This window comes from Palaemon carinicauda, chromosome 10 (genome assembly GCF_036898095.1).
Source record: "Palaemon carinicauda isolate YSFRI2023 chromosome 10, ASM3689809v2, whole genome shotgun sequence".
NCBI lineage: Eukaryota > Metazoa > Arthropoda > Malacostraca > Decapoda > Palaemonidae > Palaemon > Palaemon carinicauda.
This window is the reverse complement of record NC_090734.1, coordinates 136385763-136409588: the sequence shown is the minus strand read 5'-3', so window position 1 is coordinate 136409588 and position 23826 is coordinate 136385763. Positions and strand designations below refer to the sequence as shown.

General features: G+C 44.4%; 1 long non-coding RNA gene across 3 annotated transcripts in view; it reads right to left on the bottom strand.

Moving 5' to 3' along the window:
* Positions 1 to 650: 650 nt before the first annotated feature.
* LOC137648814 (uncharacterized) overlaps positions 651 to 23826 on the bottom strand; it is a 53387-nt gene continuing 30211 nt past the window's right edge. For all 3 annotated transcript variants that reach the window (XR_011045710.1, XR_011045708.1, XR_011045709.1), the window contains exons 4-6: positions 21569 to 21708; positions 14443 to 14534; positions 651 to 1364 (exon numbers count right to left, since the gene is read on the bottom strand). This is a non-coding gene — a long non-coding RNA (uncharacterized lncRNA). The remainder of the gene's footprint in view (positions 1365 to 14442; positions 14535 to 21568; positions 21709 to 23826) is intronic.

Genomic DNA, 23826 nt, shown 5'->3' with positions numbered 1-23826 from the left:
CACTTCGACACCTTGTCGAAACTATGACAACTGCTGCACTTTGACTCCTTGTCGAGACAATGACGTCGACTGCTGCACTTCGACTCCTCGTCAAGACGATGACATCGACTACTGCACTTCGACTCCTCGTCGAGACGATGACATCGACTGCTGCACTTCGACTCCTCGTCGAGACGATGACATCGACTGCTGCACTTGACTGCTTGTCAAGGCGATGACATCGACTGCTGCACTTCGACTACTTGTCAAAACGATGACGAGTGCTGCACTTCACTTCGACTTTTTGTCGAGACGACGACGACTGCTGCACATCAACTTCTTGTTGAGCCGATGACTACTGCTGCACTTCAACTTCTCGTCGAGCCGCGCCGATTACTAATGCTGCACTTAAACTTCTTGTCGAGAAGACGACCGCTGCACTTCGACTACTTGTCAAGACAATGACGACTGCTGCACTTCGACACCTTGTCGAAACTATGACAACTGCTGCACTTTGACTCCTTGTCGAGACAATGACGTCGACTGCTGCACTTCGACTCCTCGTCAAGACGATGACATCGACTGCTGCACTTCGACTCCTCGTCGAGACGATGACATCGACTGCTGCACTTCGACTCCTCGTCGAGACGATGACATCGACTGCTGCACTTGACTGCTTGTCAAGGCGATGACATCGACTGCTGCACTTCGACTACTTGTCAAGACGATGACGAGTGCTGCACTTCACTTCGACTTTTTGTCGAGACGACGACGACTGCTGCACATCTACTTCTTGTTGAGCCGATGACTACTGCTGCACTTCAACTTCTCGTCGAGCCGCGCCGATTACTAATGCTGCACTTAAACTTTTTGTCGAGAAGACGACCGCTGCACTTCAACTCCTTGTTGGGACGATGACGATTGCTGCATTTCGACTCCTTGTGGAGACGATGACGATTGCTGCATTTCGACTCCTTGTGGAGACGATGACGATTGCTGCATTTCGACTCCTTGTGGAGACGATGACGATTGCTGCATTTCGACTCCTTGTCGAGATGATGATGACTGCTGCATTTCGATTCCTTGTCGAGACGATGATGACTGCTGCACTAGATGAAAGACTGCTGCACTTCGACTTCTTGTCGCGACGATGACAACTGCTGCACTAAGACTTCTTGTCGAGACGATGACTGCTTTACTTTGGCCTCGTGTCGAGACAATGACGACTGCTGCACTTCAACTTCTTGTCGAGATGATGACGAGTGCTGCACTTGAGCCAATGACTACTACTGCACTTCAACTTCTTGTCGAGACGATGACGACTGCTGCACCTTCGACTGTAATTGAGACTCCTTGGCGAGATGATTACTTGCAACTTCTCATGTCTGTTTGAACAACTAAAATTTAAAAAGTGCCAACCATGTTTGCCTACCGTACGTGAAATATTTCTTCTCTAGCAATTTTATTTTCTTTTTTAAGACCTCTATATCAAGGAGTGTAAATGTGACATTGAAAAATAGGCAAATTAAGATGGACAGATTGGTTTTGTTTGATATGTAAAATATTTTTCTTTTAGTATTTGTGATTTTGGCAATGTTCTATGCAATGTACTTTATATAATGCTTTGAATAAAAATGAATTTACTAAACTTGTGAATTTATTCACCATCATTTACAAACCTTAATATGAAATCATCCTTTACAAACCTTTAATATGAAATCAAATTGAGAGCAACATTGTTTACACATACAGAATTAGTAAATAGTTTGTCCATTAATTTTGAAACCTCCTTTCTCGTGCACTCTGAAAATGATATTTCCATTAAATTTAGCTTCCTGTTAAAATTTTCTTAGTCCATTCGGAATGGACTAAGTTTTAATAATCTTACACTGAAAATACACTGCTCATCTCCAATATTTTGGGTAGATCAAGTAATTTCATATTACAATGTTTTGTCACCACCATTCCTGTAGATTGAACTTCCTTCCAATTTGGGACATTTCAGGTGTCTTAATCCTAAATACTGCGTTCAAAAGTTACTAAACACCAAGGAAATAAAGAATCACATAAATGCTGCAATGTCTTGCTACAGTGAAGAAACCATTGCAAGATGTCAAAGACCCATCACAAATTCACACAATTGTTGGATATCAAACTCGGTTAACTAGCATGAAGTAATTTTAAACTAAATTAGCATGAAGTAATCTTTTAGATACTAAACAGTACAAGTCAATGTAAAGAAAAAACTTAATAAAAATATGCTCTACTGAAATTAGCTTTTGACATGAGGTAAAATTGTTTTAAACCATCGATAAACTGCTCTTACTTACATAACTGATATTAATCCAATTTACTAAAAGTATTACTTTTACAACTGACCTATCATTATCACATCAATTTGCACCATTACAAAATTTCCAGGAAGGTATTTTACCCGCATAAATTATCATCTGCTTCACCGAGGCTAACTAAAGTTAAATTTGGGTCATTTATTTTTCATGTTTTGGAGTAGCAACCCACATGGCGACAGCAACCTTAGCAGCTGGGGTCACTTCCTGCATTCACCACTAAATTTTCTACCTAGATATTAGTTTCAATGGCTTGAATATATATTTTTTAGAAAGACTGTCATCTCAACAACACCAAAATGTGGACCTCCAACAGCTGTTAGCAGCACCAGAAACCTAATCAGGAAGTGAAAAAGCATTCATTTTCCCTAACTAAAGTTGATGAAACCTTTCAACATTCTTTTCCTATGTAACTACAAACTAGATATTGTGCTACAATAAAAGAAAATTTAGTATCTATTAGTATCTAGTATCTCATTAAGATAAGTATATTCCTCATCTAAAAGTAAAGTAAATTATAAAAATACTAAATTATAAAAAACTTGACTACAGACAAAAGACAAAGTAACTTGATACAACTGAAGGAATACACCAAGAATGTAGAATACAACAAAACATGGGTCATAGATATACAGTGGGCCTCCTCTGTAGAAAAATATAAAGAAAAAAGGGCTAATTTATAATATATATAAAACTTTACCAAAAGGAATTCACAGCCCAATTGATTGAAGAGAAATAGCCAATGCAATTAAGAAGCCAAGACGGGAAATTTAAATCTATAGTTTCACTGCCCTCCCTTCGTGACATTTCTGAACACAAAAACGAGCAAAAATGGGGATAAACTAGTAACCAATGCCAAGATCAATTAAGAGAAAAGTGGCTTCAGCAAATAAAGAGCCCCCAAAAAGAATTCTTTGCATATGTAAACAGTAGAGAACCAATTAAAAATATTAGCCCATTAAGAGACTCGAGAGGGTAATATAAATTATCTGGAAAAAGACAAAATGATGAATGAATAAAAGGAAGGACTCTGTAAGTCTAAGGCACCAGGTCCAGATGATATCCATCGAAGAGAGATCAACCCCCCCAGATTTACAAAATATTCAGAAAGCCAACAAAAGAGACACCCCATAAATGAAAATTAGGCAATGTTCTTCCAATCTACAAGAAAGGACCAAAAGAAAAACATGGCAGTTATAGACCTGTGTCGACTTCACTGCCTTGCAAAGTTTTTCTATCAATTAATAGTACATTCAATAGTAGAACATATAGAAAAAAAAACCAATCTTCTGATAGACAGCCAACATGGTTTTAGGCAAGAGATCATGTGTGACAAATCTGTTGAAATTTTTCCACATGTTGTATACGCTATATGACAAAAGCAGGGCAATAGACATCATATACCTTTACTTTCAAAAGGCTTTTGACAAAGACCCTTACAAAAAATTAATGGATAAAATTTGGAGCACTAAGCATTGTTGATGAGTCAGCTGAATGAATTGTAAAATTGGCTGACAAACAAAACAGAGCTGTAATCAATGGAGAAGCCTCAGAGTAAGCAACTGTTACAAGCGGAGTATCTCGAGGATCTGTCCTTGGCTCATTACAATGCGAGATTTACATTAATGACAAATTTGAGATTAACAAGAATAGCCAAATTTGCCGACAATACTAAACTAGGCATAAACGCTGCCAACTTAGACAATGCAGAAGCCTTAAGAGAAGATCTAATTAACTTTTTGGGCTCAAGCCATGGCGTCCTGATGGAAGGTTCCTGTTTGGTAGCTTCCTTGGGTATAAGACTACTAAGATATTCCCAGAGAATTTAACCACAGGTTATCACAGAATTCTAACTTCTGGAGCGAGTATCTCAAAGGTTTCCCTTTAAGACATCGTAATACAACAGGGGACACGCATGTCTGGTCGTGCCACATAGCTATCTCCACCCCGAACAGAGTTAACGCTTCGGTGTGTAAGGGCTGAGAATAGCTGGGAGCCGTTCCACAGCTAATCTCACTCGTGGCTACTACTGATACTCGAGACGTAAACAAACGGACGCCATTGCTCTAATGACGTCACGCGCGTCTTTATCCTTTGTTTAGTAGCTGCCCTACTTAGACGGATTTTCCCTTGTGTGAACTTTATCGCTTTGCATCTTCGCTATGTCGTTACCTTCAGCCTCGCCTTCTTCTGGAAAGTTGAGTACAAGGTTCCAGTATTGTTTAATTAAGCTCTGGCCGTAAAGTAAATATTATTTCGCGAAATAATTGATGTTTTGTGGCAGAGCTGTGCCTCTACCGGACCCGCCATTTTATGGCGTCGTTGTTGTTTTGCATGTCTTATTTAGTTAGCCACAACAACGCTTCCGGCATTATATACTAATCGAATACATTAGTTTATTTAGTCTTCATAGCTAGGAACTTTTATATCGTGTTTAGACGCTTTTTATCGGTCATCGATTGACCTCATACCAGTCGGCTACTATAGCCCCCAGGCCAGGAGCCTACATACAAGTGTTCATGCATGATTTATCAGTGATCCTAGACTAAGTTATGAAGATAGTGGCATTATTATTTTACAATACTTTTGACTAGTGATGCAAATGTTTTCGCCTTCAGGGACCATATAGGGGATAGGCTAGTCAGTGATTCTTTCTAGCCTAACCTAACCTTAGGACCCCTATATGCTTCCTTCATCCCCTGCCTTGGCACTCCCTCTATTTAGCCTTGATCCCTTTTCTGAGTAAAGGGATTTATTGTCTAATAGAGTATTATATCGCCTCTCAGTCCTCCCTAAAGGAATGAACCCCCTTTAGGATTGCGTCTGAGAGTGAGGTTAGGCTAGCCTACCTCTATGGCTAGGATAGTCTACGACTTTCCTGCGATAGCGATACGTCTTCTTCCTTGCCTAGTTCAGGACTTTTAGCCCTGATCTAGGCCGGGTTAGGAAGGTTTCTCTGTTCCATGCTGAAACTGTACTCTTGCACCGTTTTAGCCGATCAGCCTAATCTTAGGTTAGGGAGTGTCCTCCCTTCCCTTTGTGGCCGCTCTGGTACAGAAACCCTTCCTGGGAAGACCCCTCTCTTCTCCCTCCCCACCTATCTCTTGTATAGCCTAGCCTATGCTTAGGTTAGTTTATACTCATCTGTCCCCTGTCCTACAAATCCTCCTTAGGGTGGATGAGTAGGGCTACCCGAGCTTCCCTGTGCTGTCCGCTCTGGTACATATACCTTCATAGTGTCCTATAAGGTTAGTTACTAGTGTAGCTCTGCATAGGGGAGTCTCCCCCCCCCCCTCTTGGGTGTTCCCTAGTCCTCCCTTGGGCTACCTGCTCCCGGTCCCTAGTGACCCCTGCTTATGGATGCTAGAGCCTGTCTCTATCATGGGTACACCCCCTCAGGGAGGGGGAGGGATGTCTGGAACCCTGACGGTACTTCCTGCATCCTTTCCCCCCTCCCCCTGTCTCTCTATCTATCCGGGTGCCGGTCTCTTGCCGCCTCTACTGCCGGCAATACCTGCCTCCCTCTTGGCGACTTCCCTACCCTTGCCGCCAGCCCCCCGTGTACCGAGGGACTGCCGGCTGCCGCCGGCTACTACCGGCAGCTCTCCTACTCCTATCTAATCGTCCGCTTGCCGGTCGATCTCCGGAGTGCCGGCATATACTGCCGGCAACCCGATACTACCTGTACCATCCTTACCCCAGTCACCAATCCGGCATCCTCCGGCTGCCGGAGCCGCCGCTCCCTGCCGGCGTGCCGCCGTTGTGCCGGCGGCCGCCATCCTGGTATCTAACTGACTTTGAAAATTGTCTGTTCTAGTGCCAGAATCTATGCTGGAGCAAGCTCCGGCGTGCCGGCGGCTTGCCGGATGCCCCGGAGGCGTCAAGAATACTTGCACCCCCTCTCTGTAGCTATCATAAGACTAAGATAGCCCTACCTTGCAAATAGATAAGCTGCTTTGCTTCTAAGATCAGTACCTAGTACTGCTCTATTAGTGATCATGCTGTCCCTTTGCATTCTTCTATTTCCAGCATGCTATGTGCATCTTAGCGCGGCTGGTTGCCAGAAGCAGTTACCCTTAATGAGGCCTTCTGGCTCTTATCTGGGAACCGAATGAATTCGATCCCAACCTTGTCCTTGGCTTTCCATGGAGTTCCAATATAATGGGAATCCTAGGAAACTATATCCAATGATCTCGGTCATTTGGATTATCCCAGGACCAAGCCTATGGTAACCAGCCGGGCGAGATGCATGGAGCGTGTTCTCCTTTACTGTTTCATTCTCTATGCATCACACCTTCCTTAAGTTAAAATTAATGATTAATATTAACTTAATTTAAGAGCCATTCCTATGACTCCCCCATACTCATTTTCTCTTTCTTCCACAGGAGGAGCAGATGAAGTGCGATTTCGCCTACTGTGCTGTGAAACGCTCGCAGTTTTACGGACATACGGCGTGCAGGACTCACGCCCCTTGCTCAGACAAGAAAGGGGATTGGAAGTTCTGGAATCCACTGGAATGTACGGTCTGCCAGGCCTACCTAGTTGAGGCCTTCCATAACCCTCCCTCAGCGGAGGTTAGAGACATTGCTCGTGAAAAACTGCGCAAGTGGGTGCGTGGTTTTCAGAGAAATGCTACTGGACCGTACCTGGCCACCGAAGAACTGAGGTCCCTGTTGTTCCCTAAGGCCTCCCCTGACTCAGTGGTTCCAAAGGAAGCAATCCCCACTGTCCAAATTACGGTGGAACCTGATGTGGTCATGGCTCAGTCCATGCACGAGTGTCGTTTGGATTCCGAGGATGATGAACAGATCTCTGACGTCTCGGAAGACACGGAGAAGACGCTTATGGCTCAAGGAGCCGAAGAGGACGAAGACAAGGTGGAATACACCGAGTCGGAGATTGGAGCTACTCCCTCGTCCATCCCTCCGCCTACTCCTACACCGACGGAAATGTCCCTTCCGTCTACCTCCTCGACCCCGGATCCCTCCTCTTCTACCCAAGAACTGATCCGACTGATTAGAGCTGTCATGGACGACAGACTGAAGGAGAACCAGGAGTCCATCAGGTCTATGATTGGATCCAGAGACACGAAGAAGATCTCGGTCAAGGATCTCCCAGCTTGCTCTCATGCCAACCCGTGGAGGTATGCAGAGCATATGGTTATTGCGACCGGCAGGATCTTTGTTAGCGACAAGATCGGCACGGTCCCGTTGGAAGATGTGGAGTTCTTCCCAAGCTTCGAGGCCTACCCGGACTGTTACGTCCGACTTCGTTCCGAACCTGCCTCGAAGGAGGAGACCGAACCTAAAGAAGAGATAGTGTTCGATCTCGCAAAGGCCCAGGCTATGCTAGCCTCCGCATTTAAGAGCAGGGGCTTTACCTGCTCTAAGCTTCCTGCCTTGAGCAAGAAGCATCCTACATATGTCGCACCTGACACTGCGATTCTTCCATTTTTGGAAAAGGCCTTAGCTGCATGCCTTAAAGCGGCGGAAGAAGGAAAACCCTGCCCTGCACTGGAGGAGTGCAGACCCTTCTCCATCGTGACACCCCCTGACACTAGACAATGGAAAGATGTCCAACATACTTTCGTCGTGGGTAGGCTCGATCCTGACGTCGCCGGACGTCAGTTTAATGAAGACCTCCCTAAGCTCAATGATCACCTCCTTCGCCGGGAACAAGACACGAAGGAGAGGCTTGCGGCATCGCTTTCTCATCAAGTCCAACTTGAAGTTATGGCCTGTGACACAGCAGTACCTGATCACTACATGGTACTGGCCAAATCCCACTTACTCACGGTAATGAAGGACTTGTACCATTTCATAAAGGCTCGTAGAGCCTGTCGTGAATTCGTGTTTGTCGGTGCCACCGTGAAACACGAACCCCGGAGGCTGATTTCCTCCAACATCTGGGGAAAGCACCTGTTTCCTTCTGACCTTGTCAAGGAAATAACTGACAGAGCCGCCACGGAGAATAGGAACCTTCTCCACAAGTGGGGCATGTCCAGAAAAAGGAAAACCTCTCAGGACGATGGACCTCAGCCTAAGAGGAAACCTCAGAAACCGAAACCCCAGCAACGTCAACAACGACGTCAGTTTCCGGGACCCGCTACCTCCCAAGTGGTTGCCCAACCACAACAGACCTTTCAATTGGTCCCCCAACCGGTGTTGTCACAGTCACCGGTCTTCACCCCTGCCTTTGAACAGCCATCCACTACCTTTCATGCCAGAGGTAGAGGCTCGTCCAGGGGTGCAAGCAGAGACGCCTCTCGTCGTCCCTCCAGAGGTAGAGGAGGAAAGGGAGCTAGCGGCCGAGGCAACAAGTCCTCGGGACACCAGAAGCAATGAAGTGCTTCCGGTGGGAGGAAGACTCCGCCAATTCCAGGATCGTTGGACCTTCGATCCTTGGGCACACAGCATCATCAAGAACGGTCTAGGCTGGAGTTGGGTGCAACCACCCCCAATCTTCCAGCGGTTCTTTCAACAATCAACCCCCATTCTGGAAGAATATGTTCTAGACCTCTTGAACAAGAAGGTGATAAGGAAGGTAAAGTCCACCAGGTTCCAAGGGAGACTGTTTTGCGTTCCCAAGAAGGACTCAGACAAGCTCAGAGTCATTCTGGACTTATCCCCCCTCAACAAGTTCATAGAGAACAACAAATTCAAGATGCTGACGCTTCAACAAATAAGGACCCTTCTGCCTCAAGGTTCCTACACGGTCTCTATAGACCTGGCGGATGCCTATTGGCACATTCCAATGAACCATCACGCTTCCTCCTACCTAGGATTTCGACTCCAAAGAAAAAGCTACGCCTTCCGGGCCATGCCATTCGGCCTCAATGTGGCCCCTCGGATCTTCACAAAGCTGGCGGATGCCATAGTACAACAGCTCCGCCTAAGAAACGTCCAGGTGATGGCCTACCTCGACGACTGGCTAGTCTGGGCTCCATCGCCCGAAGAGTGTACAAAGTCTTGCGACGAAGTTACCCAGTACCTAGAACACCTGGGATTCAAGATCAACGAGAAGAAATCTCGCCTCTCTCCGGCTCAGAAGTTTCAGTGGTTGGGAATCCACTGGAATCTTCAGTCACACCGCCTTTCCATCCCCCAGAAGAAAAGGAAGGAAATAGCAGGGTCTGTCAAGCGACTACTGAAATCCAAACGCATTTCAAGACGACAGCAGGAACGAGTTCTAGGCTCTCTACAATTCGCCTCAGTGACAAACCCAGTGCTTCGTGCACAGCTAAAGGATGCCGCGGGAGTCTGGAGACGATCGGCATCCATCGCTCGAAGAGACCTCAAGAGACGGCTTCCAAACAGACTTCGACGCCTCCTAAAGCCGTGGTCGGAAGCAATGGCCCTAAAAAGGTCCATTCCTCTCCAACACCCTCCTCCATCACTCAACATCCACACGGATGCCTCACTGGAGGGCTGGGGAGGTCACTCCCACCTGAAACAAGCTCAAGGGACCTGGTCTCCACTATTCAAGACGTTCCACATAAACATCTTGGAGGCCATGGCGGTCCTTCTTACTCTGAAGAAGCTATCCCCGCCGCCCTCGATCCACATCCGTCTAACCCTAGACAACTCGGTGGTAGTTCGTTGTCTCAATCGCCAGGGCTCAAGATCGCCCCAGATAAATCAGGTGCTTCTCCCAATCTTCCGTCTGGCGGAGAAGAAGAAGTGGCACCTGTCTGCAGTTCACCTACAAGGATTCCGCAACGTGACAGCGGATGCTCTATCTCGGACAAACCCGATAGAGTCGGAATGGTCTCTAGACGCAAGATCATTCTCCTTCATCTCTCATCAAGTCCCAGAACTTCAGATAGATCTCTTTGCAACGAGCGACAACAATCAACTTCCTCTGTACGTAGCCCCGTACGAGGACCCCAAAGCAGAAGCGGTGGACGCCATGTCACTGGACTGGAACAGATGGTCGAAGATATACCTGTTCCCTCCCACCAACCTTCTGTTGAAAGTCCTCTCCAAACTGAGAACCTTCAAAGGGACAGCGGCCCTAGTGGCTCCCAAGTGGCCCCGGAGCAACTGGTACCCCCTGGTCCTGGAGCTGCAGCCCAAGCTGATCCCTCTCCCGGGCCCAGTTCTCTCTCAACAAGTACAGAAGTCGACTGTCTTCGCTTCATCATCGAAAATCAAGGACCTTCATCTCATGATTTTCTCTCCCTTGCCGCAAAGAAGAGGTTTGGGATCTCGAAGAAAAGTCTAGACTTCCTAGAGGAATACAAGACCGAATCCACGAGACGGCAATACGAATCATCCTGGAGGAAATGGGTCTCCTTTGTTAAAGCAAAAAATCCTAAAGAAATCACCATTGATTTCTGTATGTCCTTCTTCATTCACCTTCATGGACAAGGATTAGCAGCCAATACGATTTCAACCTGCAAATCGGCTTTGACTAGACCAATTCTATATGCTTTCCAAATTGATCTGTCCAACGACATCTTTAACAAACTGCCGAAAGCATGTGCTCGCCTACGCCCAGCACCCCCTCCGAAACCGATCTCCTGGTCACTAGACAAGGTGCTCCATTTCGCCTCCAACTTGGACAATGATTCATGCCCCCTCAAGGATCTGACTCAGAAAGTTATATTTTTATTTGCTCTCGCCTCGGGAGCTCGAGTCAGCGAAATAGTGGCATTATCAAGAGAAGAGGGACACATCCTGTTTGCTGATTCAGGAGAAGTGACCCTCTCCCCTGATCCGACGTTTCTCGCCAAAAATGAATTACCCACCAAAAGATGGGGCCCTTGGAGAATATGCCCCCTGAAGGAGGATGTCTCTCTATGTCCAGTAGAGAGTCTCAAGGTCTATCTTCGCAGAACTTCAAACTTTGGTGGAGGCCAACTCTTCAAAGGAGAAACATCGGGCAGCGACCTGTCACTGAAACAATTAAGAGCGAAAATCACCTACTTCATTCGCAGAGCGGATCCGAACAGTACACCCGCTGGTCATGATCCTAGAAAAGTGGCATCTTCTCTGAACTTCTTTCAGAGCATGGACTTCGAGAGCCTTAAGAACTTTACGGGCTGGAAGTCCTCGCGAGTTTTCTTTAAACATTATGCGAAACAAGTGCACGAAATCAAACATTTTGTGGTAGCCGCAGGTAGTGTTATGAAACCTGCACCTAACTCTGCGTAGAACAGTGAGTTACTTGGGACTCTAACTCTTCGGGTGCCTATGTTGACCCTCGAGTGATTCATAGTGATGTCTAAAAACACTTAGTGCTTTTATAACTGTTCTTATCCCAGGTGAAATGTCATAGTGTCACACAAGTGCCGCATGCCTTGAGCATGATGTGTTATTTAAAGACTTGCGTTCCTCGAGAACGAGTACCTACTAATCCTGAAATTCCCTTTCAGATTCAAGAGCAAGCCTTTATTTCTATGTACATTATTATTACTGTAAATGAACTTTACTTTTGCTGTAAATTATTTAATTTCTGCATTGTGAAATAAAATTTCTATTTTATTACTTATGCGTCTCTTTCAGCTCCTACTTACTATGAAATACATACTGTCATAGTTTTATTTATTCCTCCTTTCTTATGGTCATGAAGAATTTAAGATGTCTATTCCTAAATTATATTCACCTTGTCTCAGTAAGGTTCCTACACGAATACTTACTTCTGATAATCAGGAGATGAACTCTACACACAGTGCCCAACCACCACTGGCCTACTTCAGAATGTTCCTATACAAATATCAAACATTCTGCTTCATCTCTAAGCTCTTAAAAGTTCTTCTGTCAAGATGAATAGCCCTTCAATACCACTTTGACGTCGGCATAGCCCATGGGAACTTCCTACCAATGGGGGGCAGGATACTTCGTTCCTATGGTTCTTACCTAAGATTACTTTGCTGTTTTGTCAATGCCTAGGCACTTAACTCTGGGGGAAAATCTACCACGATACATTGATTCTCTGGTACTCTTCCATCAGGACGCCATGGCTTGAGCCCAAAAAACGGATTTTGAGCGAAGCGAAAAATCTATTTTTGGGTGAGATAGCCATGGCGTCCTGATGGACCCTCCCTACTACTTCGTTCAGTTTGCTCCCACCCTACACAATTGTATCATGGTGATGGGCAGCAACTGGCGCCAGGATAAAGACGCGCGTGACGTCATTAGAGCAATGGCGTCCGTTTGTTTACGTCTCGAGTATCAGTAGTAGCCACGAGTGAGATTAGCTGTGGAACGGCTCCCAGCTATTCTCAGCCCTTACACACCGAAGCGTTAACTCTGTTCGGGGTGGAGATAGCTATGTGGCACGACCAGACATGCGTGTCCCCTGTTGTATTACGATGTCTTAAAGGGAAACCTTTGAGATACTCGCTCCAGAAGTTAGAATTCTGTGATAACCTGTGGTTAAATTCTCTGGGAATATCTTAGTAGTCTTATACCCAAGGAAGCTACCAAACAGGAACCTTCCATCAGGACGCCATGGCTATCTCACCCAAAAATAGATTTTTCGCTTCGCTCAAAATCCGTTTTGGAGGATGGTCCAGAAAAGGGTAAATGCCTTTCAACTGTGGGAAATGCAAAATTATGCATAAAGGTTATATACACTAGTAACCCACAAACATTATTCACTACTAGGTAATGAAATGAAAAGCGTGGGTCAGGAGGAAGATATTGGCACTTCTGTACTATTAGCAAAGATTTAAAGTTCACCAAAAAGAGCCTAAAAGTTGAATAGAAAGAACAGAAACTAATAAGTTACATCGAGACAATTCGAATACAGAAGCAAAAACACTGTACTGCAGCTGTACACATCAGTAGTAAGACCACATCTAAAATACAGAGTGCAATTCTAGGCTCCAAGTATTCAGAGGATATAGATAATAGACTGGAAACAGTACAAGCTATTGCCTCCAAACTAGTCCAGTTCCAACACTTTGACAATTTGGATATAGACAGAGGGTGGAAATTTGAACTAATTTGATCTACAAACAACAACTAAGGAGACAGTTAATAGGGACATTTAAAATTCTTAAAAAAAATAACAAATGTAGACTACATCAACCTCTTCACCCTTAGCACAAATCAGTCCAGAAGTAATGGATACAAACTGGAACTGAAAAGATACACCACCACTCAATGTGGTAATTTCTTTACATACAAAATAGCAAATGAAACAGACTTCCAGTGGATATAGTGAACAATAACACTGTAAACTAAGTAAAAAATAAGTTAGACACAATCATAAAAATTCTGTAAACGTTTAAACTAATTTACTCTACCTTAGAGCAAATGAAGATTTTGTGGATGGGCTAAAAAGTCTTTGAGCCATCCAAAATCCTTGTAACTGCTTCACCTTCTTAAGGAAAAGTCAGTGTTTCCAATAAAATGATGCAGTTACCCCCTCAAACACTTAAAACTGCAGCTTTGAAGTTACTGTATCCAAAGATTTCAGAAGACTTCCAGTACTTCAGTGAACCTACCACCACCACATCTTCCCAATTCTCTCAAGTCCTTATAAAATTATAACCAAGAAAAGTTCTTCTTTAACATGTATTTGTAGGTGCTATCCAAATAAGAAATAAATGATTGAGAGAACAGTCCCTTTCAATTTTCTGCAGCTTCGAGAGGACAACTTGAATTCTAGGTCATTGTAAATACAGGTACAGTATAAGGAGATACCAATATTGCTTTGCTAACTTTACCAGACATTCAATAAAATAGAGTGAGGGCTGATTGCAAGTATGTTATGAGTAGCCTCAATGTTTCATCTGACTTGAGTTGATTTCTGCTCTTAGCTTAGCTAAAATTATACTGTACATTGCCCTCAGGGCTTTCAATACACCAAATAGCCCATAAGATTACAGTTACTCAAGACACTTGGCTTATGATATCTTGTCTTCAAGAACTCCACTAAACCAAATGAACCTATGCAGAATATAGGCCCCATAACTGCTCAACTAATCTCATAAATATTAAAACAGGATAATTATGATTGCTGGGTTTTAATATTAGATAAATGAAGCTTTTATAAATAAATTATTTAAAACCTAAAAATCACACAAGTGCTAACCTCAATCCAAGCATTTTGCTGTATTACAATCATTTTACATGAAAGAAAAGAAGATGCACTTCATACCTACCAATGTGTTTAAAGACTTGATGTGAAGTTGGTTTTAGCTTTATTCTTCTGCCTCTTTCTTGAAAATACACATGTATCTGTGGCAATTCAGCACTGCAAATAAAGGACATTCTAATTGGTAACTTTATGAAAAAAAAAATATTTTAAAGAAACTGATTTTATCAATGTTTAAATTTATTTATTAGATTTCAAAAACTATACTGTAGATACACAAACTTTAATATGTTATTTTTATTAGTAAAATAAATTTTTGAATATACTTACCCGGTGATCATATAAGCTGTCAGCTCTGCTGCCCGACAGAAAAACCTAAGGACAAAATACGCCAGCGATCGCTATACAGGTAGGGGGTGTACATCAACAGCGCCATCTGTCGAGCAGGTACTCAAGTACTCCAAGTAAACACAGAACCAATTTTCTCCTCGGTCCACTGGGTCTCTATTGGGGAGGAAGGGAGGGTCCTTTAATATATGATCACCGGGTAAGTATATTCAAAAATTTATTTTACTAATAAAAATAACATTTTTCAATATTAAACTTAGCCGGTGATCATATAAGCTGATTCACACCCAGGGGGATGGGTAGAGACCAGCATTACATGTTTACATTATTATGAGCTAAGTATTTTGTATTTCATTTTAGCAGTTATTCAAAATAACAAACATAAAATAAATAAGTACCTGGTAAGGAAGTCGACTTGAACAATTACTCTGCCTTTTTAAGTACGTCTTCCTTACTGAGCCTCGCGATCCTCATAGGATGCTGAGCGACTCCTAGGAGCTGAAGTATCAAGGGTTGCAACCCATACTAAAGGACCTCATCAAAACCTCTAATCTAGGCGCTTCTCAAGAAAAGAATTTGACCACCCGCCAAATCAACCAGGATGCGAAAGGCTTCTTAGCCTTCCGGACAACCCAAAAACAACAATAAAAAACATTTCAAGAGAAAGATTAAAAAGGTTATGGAATTAGGGGAATGTAGTGGTTGAGCCCTCACCCACTACTGCACTCGCTGCTACGAATGGTCCCAGGGTGTAGCAGTTCTCGTAAAGAGACTGGACATCTTTAAGATAAAAAGACGCGAACACTGACTTGCTTCTCCAATAGGTTGCGTCCATTATACTCTGCAGAGATCTGTTTTGTTTGAAGGCTACTGAAGTTGCGACAGCTCTAACTTCATGTGTCCTTACCTTCAGCAAAGCATGGTCTTCCTCATTCAGATGGGAATGAGCTTCTCGAATCAATAGTCTGATATAATAGGAAACTGCATTCTTCGACATAGGTAAAGAAGGTTTCTTAATAGCACACCATAAAGCTTCTGACTGTCCTCGTAAAGGTTTAGTTCGTCTCAAATAGAACTTAAGAGCTCTAACAGGGCATAAGACTCTTTCTAGTTCATTTCCAACCAAATTAGAAAGGCTTGGAATATCGAACGATTTAGGCCAAGGACGAGAAGGTAGTTCGTTTTTGGCTAGAAAACCAAGCTGTAAGGAACATGTAGCCGTTTCAGATGAAAATCCGATGTTCCTGCTGAAGGCGTGTATCTCACTGACTCTTTTAGCTGTTGCTAAGCAGACGAGGAAAAGTGTCTTTAAAGTGAGATCTTTAAAGGAGGCTGATTGTAGTGGCTCGAACCTTTCTGACATAAGGAATCTTAGTACCACGTCTAAATTCCAACCTGGTGTGGCCAAACGACGCTCCTTCGAGGTCTCAAAAGACTTAAGGAGGTCCTGTAGATCTTTGTTGTTGGAAAGATCTAAGCCTCTGTGACGGAAGACTGCTGCCAACATGCTTCTGTAACCCATGATCGTGGGAGCTGAAAGAGATCTTTCCTTCCTCAGGTATAAAAGGAAGTCAGCTATCTGAGTTACAGAGGTACTGGTTGAGGATACTGATACCGACTTGCACCAGCTTCGGAAGACTTCCCACTTCGACTGGTAGACTTTAAGAGTGGATGTCCTCCTTGCTCTAGCAATCGCCCTGGCTGCCTCCTTCGAAAAGCCTCTAGCTCTCGAGAGTCTTTCGATAGTCTGAAGGCAGTCAGACGAAGAGCGTGGAGGCTTGGGTGTACCTTCTTTACGTGTGGCTGACGTAGAAGGTCCACTCTTAGAGGAAGAGTTCTGGGAACGTCCACTAGCCATTGCAGTACCTCGGTGAACCATTCTCTCGCGGGCCAGAGGGGAGCAACCAACGTCAACCTTGTCCCTTCGTGAGAGGAGAACTTCTGCAGTACTTTGTTGACAATCTTGAACGGGGGGAATGCATAAAGGTCTAGATGGGACCAATCCAGAAGAAAAGCATCTATATGAACTGCTGCTGGGTCCGGGATCGGCGAGCAATAAATTGGGAGCCTCTTGGTCATCGAGATTGCAAATAGATCTATGGTAGGTTGGCCCCACAAGGCCCATAGTCTCTTGCATACATTCTTGTGAAGGGTCCATTCTGTTGGGATGATTTGACCCTTCCGACTGAGGCGGTCCGCCATGACATTCATGTTGCCTTGAATGAACCTCGTTACTAGAGACAGGTTTAGATCTCTTGACCAGGTGAGGAGGTCCCTTGCGATCTCGTACAACGTCATAGAATGGGTCCCTCCTTGCTTGGAGATGTACGCCAAGGCCGTGGTGTTGTCGGAGTTCACCTCCACCACCTTGCCTAGAAGGAGGGACTTGAAGCTTCTCAAGGCCAGATGAACTGCCAGTAGCTCCTTGCAGTTGATATGTAACGTTCTTTGTTCCGAGTTCCAAGTGCCCGAGCATTCCCGACCGTCTAATGTCGCACCCCAGCCCGTGTCCGATGCGTCCAAGAAGAGAACGTGGTTGGGGGTCTGAACAGCCAGGGGCAGACCCTCTCTGAGGTTGATGTTGTCCTTCCACCAAGTCAGTGATGACTTCATCTTCTCGGAAATAGGGATCGAGACCGCTTCTAGCGTCTTGTCCTTTCTCCAGTAAACAGCTAGGTGAAATTGAAGGGGTCGGAGGTGCAGTCTCCCTAACGCAATGAACTGGTCCAGTGATGAAAGCGTCCCTATCAGACTCATCCACTGTCTGACTGAACATCGGTCCTTCTTTAGCATGTTCTGGATGCATTCTTGGGCTTGACTTATTCTGGGGGCCGACGGAAAAGCCCGAAAAGCTTGACTCTGAATCTCCATTCCTAGGTACACTATAGTTTGGGATGGGACCAGTTGGGACTTTTCCATATTGACCAGGAGACCCAATTCCTTGGTCAGATCTAGAGTCCACTTTAGATTCTCCAGACAGCGACGACTTGACGAAGCTCTTAGAAGCCAGTCGTCCAAATAGAGGGAGGCTCTGATGTCTGCTAAATGCAGGAATTTGGCAATATTCCTCATCAGTTCCGTAAAAACAAGAGGTGCCGTGCTTAGGCCAAAGCACAGGGCTTGAAATTGGTAGCCAACCTTCCCGTAAACGAACCTTAGAAAAGGTTGGGAATCTGGGTGGATGGGGACGTGAAAGTAAGCGTCCTTGAGGTCTAAAGAGACCATCCAGTCTTCCTTCCTGACCGATGCTAGAACCGACTTTGTCGTCTCCATGGCGAACGTCTGCTTTGTGACAAAGACATTCAGAGCACTGACGTCTAGCACCGGTCTCCACCCTCCTGTCTTCTTTACCACTAAGAAGAGACGGTTGTAGAAGCCCGGGGATTGATGGTCCCGGACTTTGACTACCGCTCCCTTTTGTAGTAAGAGAGACACCTCTTGCTGCAAAGCTAGTCTCTTGTCCTCCTCTCTGTACCTGGGAGAGAGGTCGATGGGAGTTGTTGCTAGAGGGGGCTTGCGCAAGAAAGGGATCTTGTACCTTTCTCTGAGCAACTTCACAGATTGTGCATCTGCGCCCCTGTTCTCCCAGGCCTGCCAGTAGTTCTTGAGTCTGGCTCCCACTGCTGTCTGAAGAAGGTGGCAGTCAGACTCTGCCTCTAAAGGACTTGGTACCTTTTTTCTTGCTCCCACGTTTACCTTCGGCACGAGCACCTCCTCTGCTGGAGGCTCTGCCACGAAAGGGCGGAATGAATCTTGACGCTGGAGTATCCATCCTGGGTCTAGGCACGGTAGGCAAAGGGGTGGCTTTGCGTGCAGATGACGCAACCAGGTCATGCGTGTCTTTTTGAATCAAGGAGGCAGCAATCTCCTTGATCAACTCCTCAAGGAAGAGGCACTTCGAGAGAGGAGCAAACATAAGCTCCGATCTTTGACATTGAGTTACTCCAGCTGACAAGAAGGAGCAAAGGTGTTCCCGTTTCTTGAGGACCCCGGGAACGAACGAAGCCGCAAGCTCACTGGAACCGTCCCGTATGGCCTTGTCCATGCAGGACATACTGAGCATGGAAGTTTCCTTGTCAGAAGGGGAGGTCTTCCTGCTCAACGCTCCCAAACACCAATCCAAAAAGTTAAAAACTTCGAACGCTCTGAATACTCCTTTCATCAGATGGTCTAAATCTGAAGGAGTCCAACAAATCTTGGAGCGTCTCATGGCCAGCCTGCGGGGAGAGTCTACAAGACTTGAGAAGTCGCCCTGGGCAGAGGCAGGAACTCCCAAGCCGAGAACTTCTCCCGTGGCATACCAGACGCTCGATCTGGAAGCGAGTTTGGCAGGGGGAAACATGAAAGCTGTCTTCCCAAGGTGCTTTTTGGACTGCAACCAATCTCCCAACACTCTTAAAGCTCTCTTGGACGAGCGGGCGAGGACGAGCTTCGTAAAGGCAGGCGCGGATGACTGCGTGCCTAAAGCGAACTCAGAGGGAGGAGAGCGTGGTGCTGCACAAAACAAACTGATCAGGATACAAATCCTTGAACAGTGCAAGCACTTTCCTAAAGTCCAAGGAGGGAGGCGTGGTCTTGGGTTCGTCGATGTCCGTGTGCGGGTCGTCAAGGTGTGCAGCGTCGTCATCATCAGAGAGTCCATCGTCTGAATGCTGAGGAGGAAGTGGCAAAGGAGTAGGAATAAGCTGGTCAGCTGAGTCCGGCAGCACGGGTGCATGCGTGACTGCACTGGAAGCAACGTCATGGAACTGTTGGCCAGTCTGTGAGCTGGCAACAACCATAGCTGCACGGGGGCGCAAAGCGTCTACTCCTGACTGTCTAGTCTGCTGTGGGCGAGTAGTGGTAACCACAGTGGGTTGCGGAGGTTGACGCACAGCGTCAAAACAAAACAACTTAACTCCACCCTCCTGTTGTTGTGGTAACTCGCGAACGTCAACGGAGGGTTCCGTGCGTCGCTGAACGTCAACATGCGGCTGGCAGGGTACACTGCGCATGGGTGGCGGGACTCTCACAGCTGGAGTGCGGGAGAAGGTAGCCTCAGCGTCTACTGGACGCACAACCGTGGTTGGTTGTAGGCTAACGGGTGCAGCGTCAACCTTCTCCGCACGATAGTCCTGCGTTAAAGATGCTAACTGCGTCTGCATAGACTGCAGCAAAGACCACTTAGGGTCTACAGCAGCAGGTGCGGCAACAGACGGTGTTACTGCCTGTTGCGGTACCGCTTTGCCTCTCTTAGGAGGTGTGCAGTCATCGGAAGACTGCAGCGAGTCCGAACTGACCCAGTGGCTACAACTGGGCCGTTGGACTTGCGCGGAAGGGACCTTGCGTTTGAGAGGCCGTGAGACCTTGGTCCATCGTTTCTTACGTGAAACATCTTCCGCAGACGAGGAATAAATGGACTCTCTCGTCTTCTTGTGGGTGGGGCGATCTTGGCAAGATACGTCCGAAACCACGGAGGGAACGTCTGTCCGCTGATTAAAGCCTGTCGAACCCTTTGGTCGTACGACATTGCTTCTCCCCTGGGCTTGGGAGCTTGCAAGAGGTCCCGGACTGGGAGGACGACAGGCACGAACAGACGCACCCTCAAGCGCAGCACTAACACTTTTCACAACACTACCACTCACTTCACTACCCACTGCACTCTTACCCTTCCACTCCTTGACGTCTGCCATGAGTTGGTTACGGTCACTCGCCAATGACTCGACTCTCTCACCCAGAGCCTGGATGGCACGCATCATATCTGCCATCGAAGGTTGTTGAGTGCTAGAAGGGGGATCAGGAGCAACCACTACAGGGGAAGGAATAGGTTGTGGGGCATGGGGAGAGGAAAAATCAACTGAGCGAGATGAACTCCTCCTGACTCTCTCTCTCTCTAGCCTACGTGAATATTTCAGGAATTCGAGAAAATCGAATTCTGAAAGCCCAACGCATTCCTCACATCTATCTTCCAATTGACAGGTTTTACCCCGACAATTGGAACAAATGGTGTGCGGATCGATAGAGGCCTTCGGAAGACGCCTTGAACAGTCCCTAGCACTACACTTTCTGTATTTGGGGACTTGAGAAGGGTCAGACATCTTGAATTAGTCAAAGGGGGAGTTCAAAATCTATCCAAGTCGTCAACAAATAATCCAAAATTCAATCAAAGAATGCAAGGAAGTATTGAAGATAACCTCTGCAAAGCGAAAGCTAATAACTAGAAATGAGTACTTCACCAAAAACTGTGAAAATCAATCCAGTAAGCAACAGCGTATTTAGTAGGTCTTGCCGGTGGCACGACAGAGAGAAAATTGGTTCTGTGTTTACTTGGAGTACTTGAGTACCTGCTCGACAGATGGCGCTGTTGATGTACACCCCCTACCTGTATAGCGATCGCTGGCGTATTTTGTCCTTAGGTTTTTCTGTCGGGCAGCAGAGCTGACAGCTTATATGATCACCGGCTAAGTTTAATATTGAAAAATCTAAATTGCTGTACAGTGCATACATTATAGACAGAGAACAATAGTTTAAAACAACACTTTGCTATTTGCTAAATACTGTAGCCCGTCCAATATAATAAAAAAGGGTACTGTAGTCATATTGGTTTGTCTTTTTCCTAAACTATTTATGGTTATCTTTCATCATCTGAATAAAAAAAAAGGGGATTTTGATGACAGAAAAACCAATCTATATATTAAAAAAGACTGTTCAAGTTGTTACTTAACATTATACATAACATGTTATTTGTACATTATATGTATTTACCAAATACGGTAAGAAATAACCATACTAAATACTGTAGATCTTCAACTTTGTAATGAATCTACTTAAATAATACTGAAACATTTTTAACATGCACGACTCACCAGTGGCCATAACTATACTGTAGCTCTAAATAGGTAGTTGTCATGCAAGTGGACTACCATCTGTTCTGTGGTTTGATTTATTTCCACAATGTGACTACCCATTCTAATTCCAATCAGAATTCCAAATCCTTGGCAAGCTCCTGTTAAAATCAAATAAAATAATTTACGCAATCTATGAACATTTCAATATATCATAAATGCACAAACTGCCATAAATTTTAATGATACATGTCGAACTGCATCCATTTCCTATAAAAAAAAAAAAGTCCAAAGATTTTAGCCTAAAATTAAAATCCCAAGTTTGATTGCAAATGCCCTTGCCCACCTACCCTTGATTGCAAATGCACTTTCCCACCTACCCTAGATTCCCATACAGTTACAATAGTCTAGGTCACATTGCACATAACATCTTATCTCTAAGAACTCCACAGTAAATTAAGCTTAGTCATTTATGTGCTGTACTCATATCAAAATCCTAGCAATCTGTTGCATTATAGTAGTATGGTACAGTATTTAGGTTTACGTGTTTAACACAATCCAAGAGTTAGCTCGCAACATAAAATGTTCGTATCTTAAAAAGTAAGAAATAAAAGAAAATCACTTGATGCATTCCACAACTCAATAAACACACACACTCATTTTTAAAGGTTTTGAGCAATCTTAATCCATAACTTCAGATATGAATATAAATTCACAATAAAAAATAGATATACAATAAGTCAAAATTAAATGGAATAAAGTTAAAGGAATACAGTACATGGCAACACCCTCCTAGTCTCATAGGATAATTGATGAAGGGTAGTTTCCAAGTCACTTCTCATCCCATTGTAAGCGTAGTTATGAATGGCTGGATTGACGCTATCCTGTATGTGCAGCTTCACGGCTTAAGACATTGGAAAATGGTTTTACACTATGGCAGAATGACAACTATGAATGTTATAAGCCCCTTTGCCAGTGCATCCATCCGATGGGCTACCACTGTACACTACAGTATTCAGTTGGTATGGCAAACTGGTGTACTGTAATACAGGCACATTTTTTTTTAACCTCACATCATAATTACCCTGACACTGTCACTTTTCATGTTCAAAAGCTTTCAACCAACTACCCTTATACAATATATGTAACATTCTTTGTCTGTTCCCCTCATCTATGAGAAAATTCTAATTAAAAAACAAATTAAAGAATTTATGTCAGTTTTCTTTTTTATACAGGGAAAGTTTGAAAACTGAGATACACAAATACACACAAAAGTTATTACTGTACAGTATACAGTATTATTCATAGATAAATCCACTCATATCAAACACTTGAAGCTTATTAATGAGACTTGCAGATAGTATTTCATTACACCCAAGAAATAATGTGCACTGCATGATAAATCTCATTCATACAATACTTGCCCATGAAGAATGCCCACATGAGAAATTTTTGCCAGCAGGCTGATGCAATGCTCTTAAACCAATTCAAATTTTCAAGCTCGTATTCAAAGTTGCTCATAATCAGAGGTACAAATCAGAGGTACTACTGTGCAATAACTTTATGTGAAAGAATGAGAGGCATTTAATACCTTGCATATTTGAACAGTGAATGATGGCACAAATAGGATGTTCACAAACAAATATTTCAGCAGGCAATGTATATCACGATCAGGAATACCAACCCAGTCTTCTACCTCTGAGTCCGATGGTCATAAAGATCATAGAGTTTTGCAATAGAAGGACCTAAATCAACTTGAAAGAAAGAGGATTGCAATGAGGCTATTGCCTCTTTGACTTCCACTGTGTCATCAGAACCCTTAGTAACTGGTACACTAGAACCACAAGGCAAAGTACAAGTTAGCTTATTGTTGGATCACAGCACATTAGGCTTGTATAACTGCTTCCACCCAAAGGAACAATAGCGTTATCAGATTGCATGAACATGGCAATCATTATTGAAAGCTTATAAAGCTCACTACTACCTATCCTAAGGATGTAGTTACAGCTTGAGCAGTATCACCACCTTCATCCCCACCATAATCCAATAGACTAATCTTCCCTGGATTCTCCCTCGAACTAAAAGAAACTTTTCTTTTACGTTAAGAGTCATATACACAAAACCATTCAGAAATAACCTGAATTATTCTTTTATAAGAGATTTATGTAAAGGTTAGGCTAGGAATATGCCACTACCAGAAGTAGCATTGTTCTACACAAATGCATGAAGGAATGAAATAGACAAAAAACATACAAATACATTATGATATAAGTAGTAGT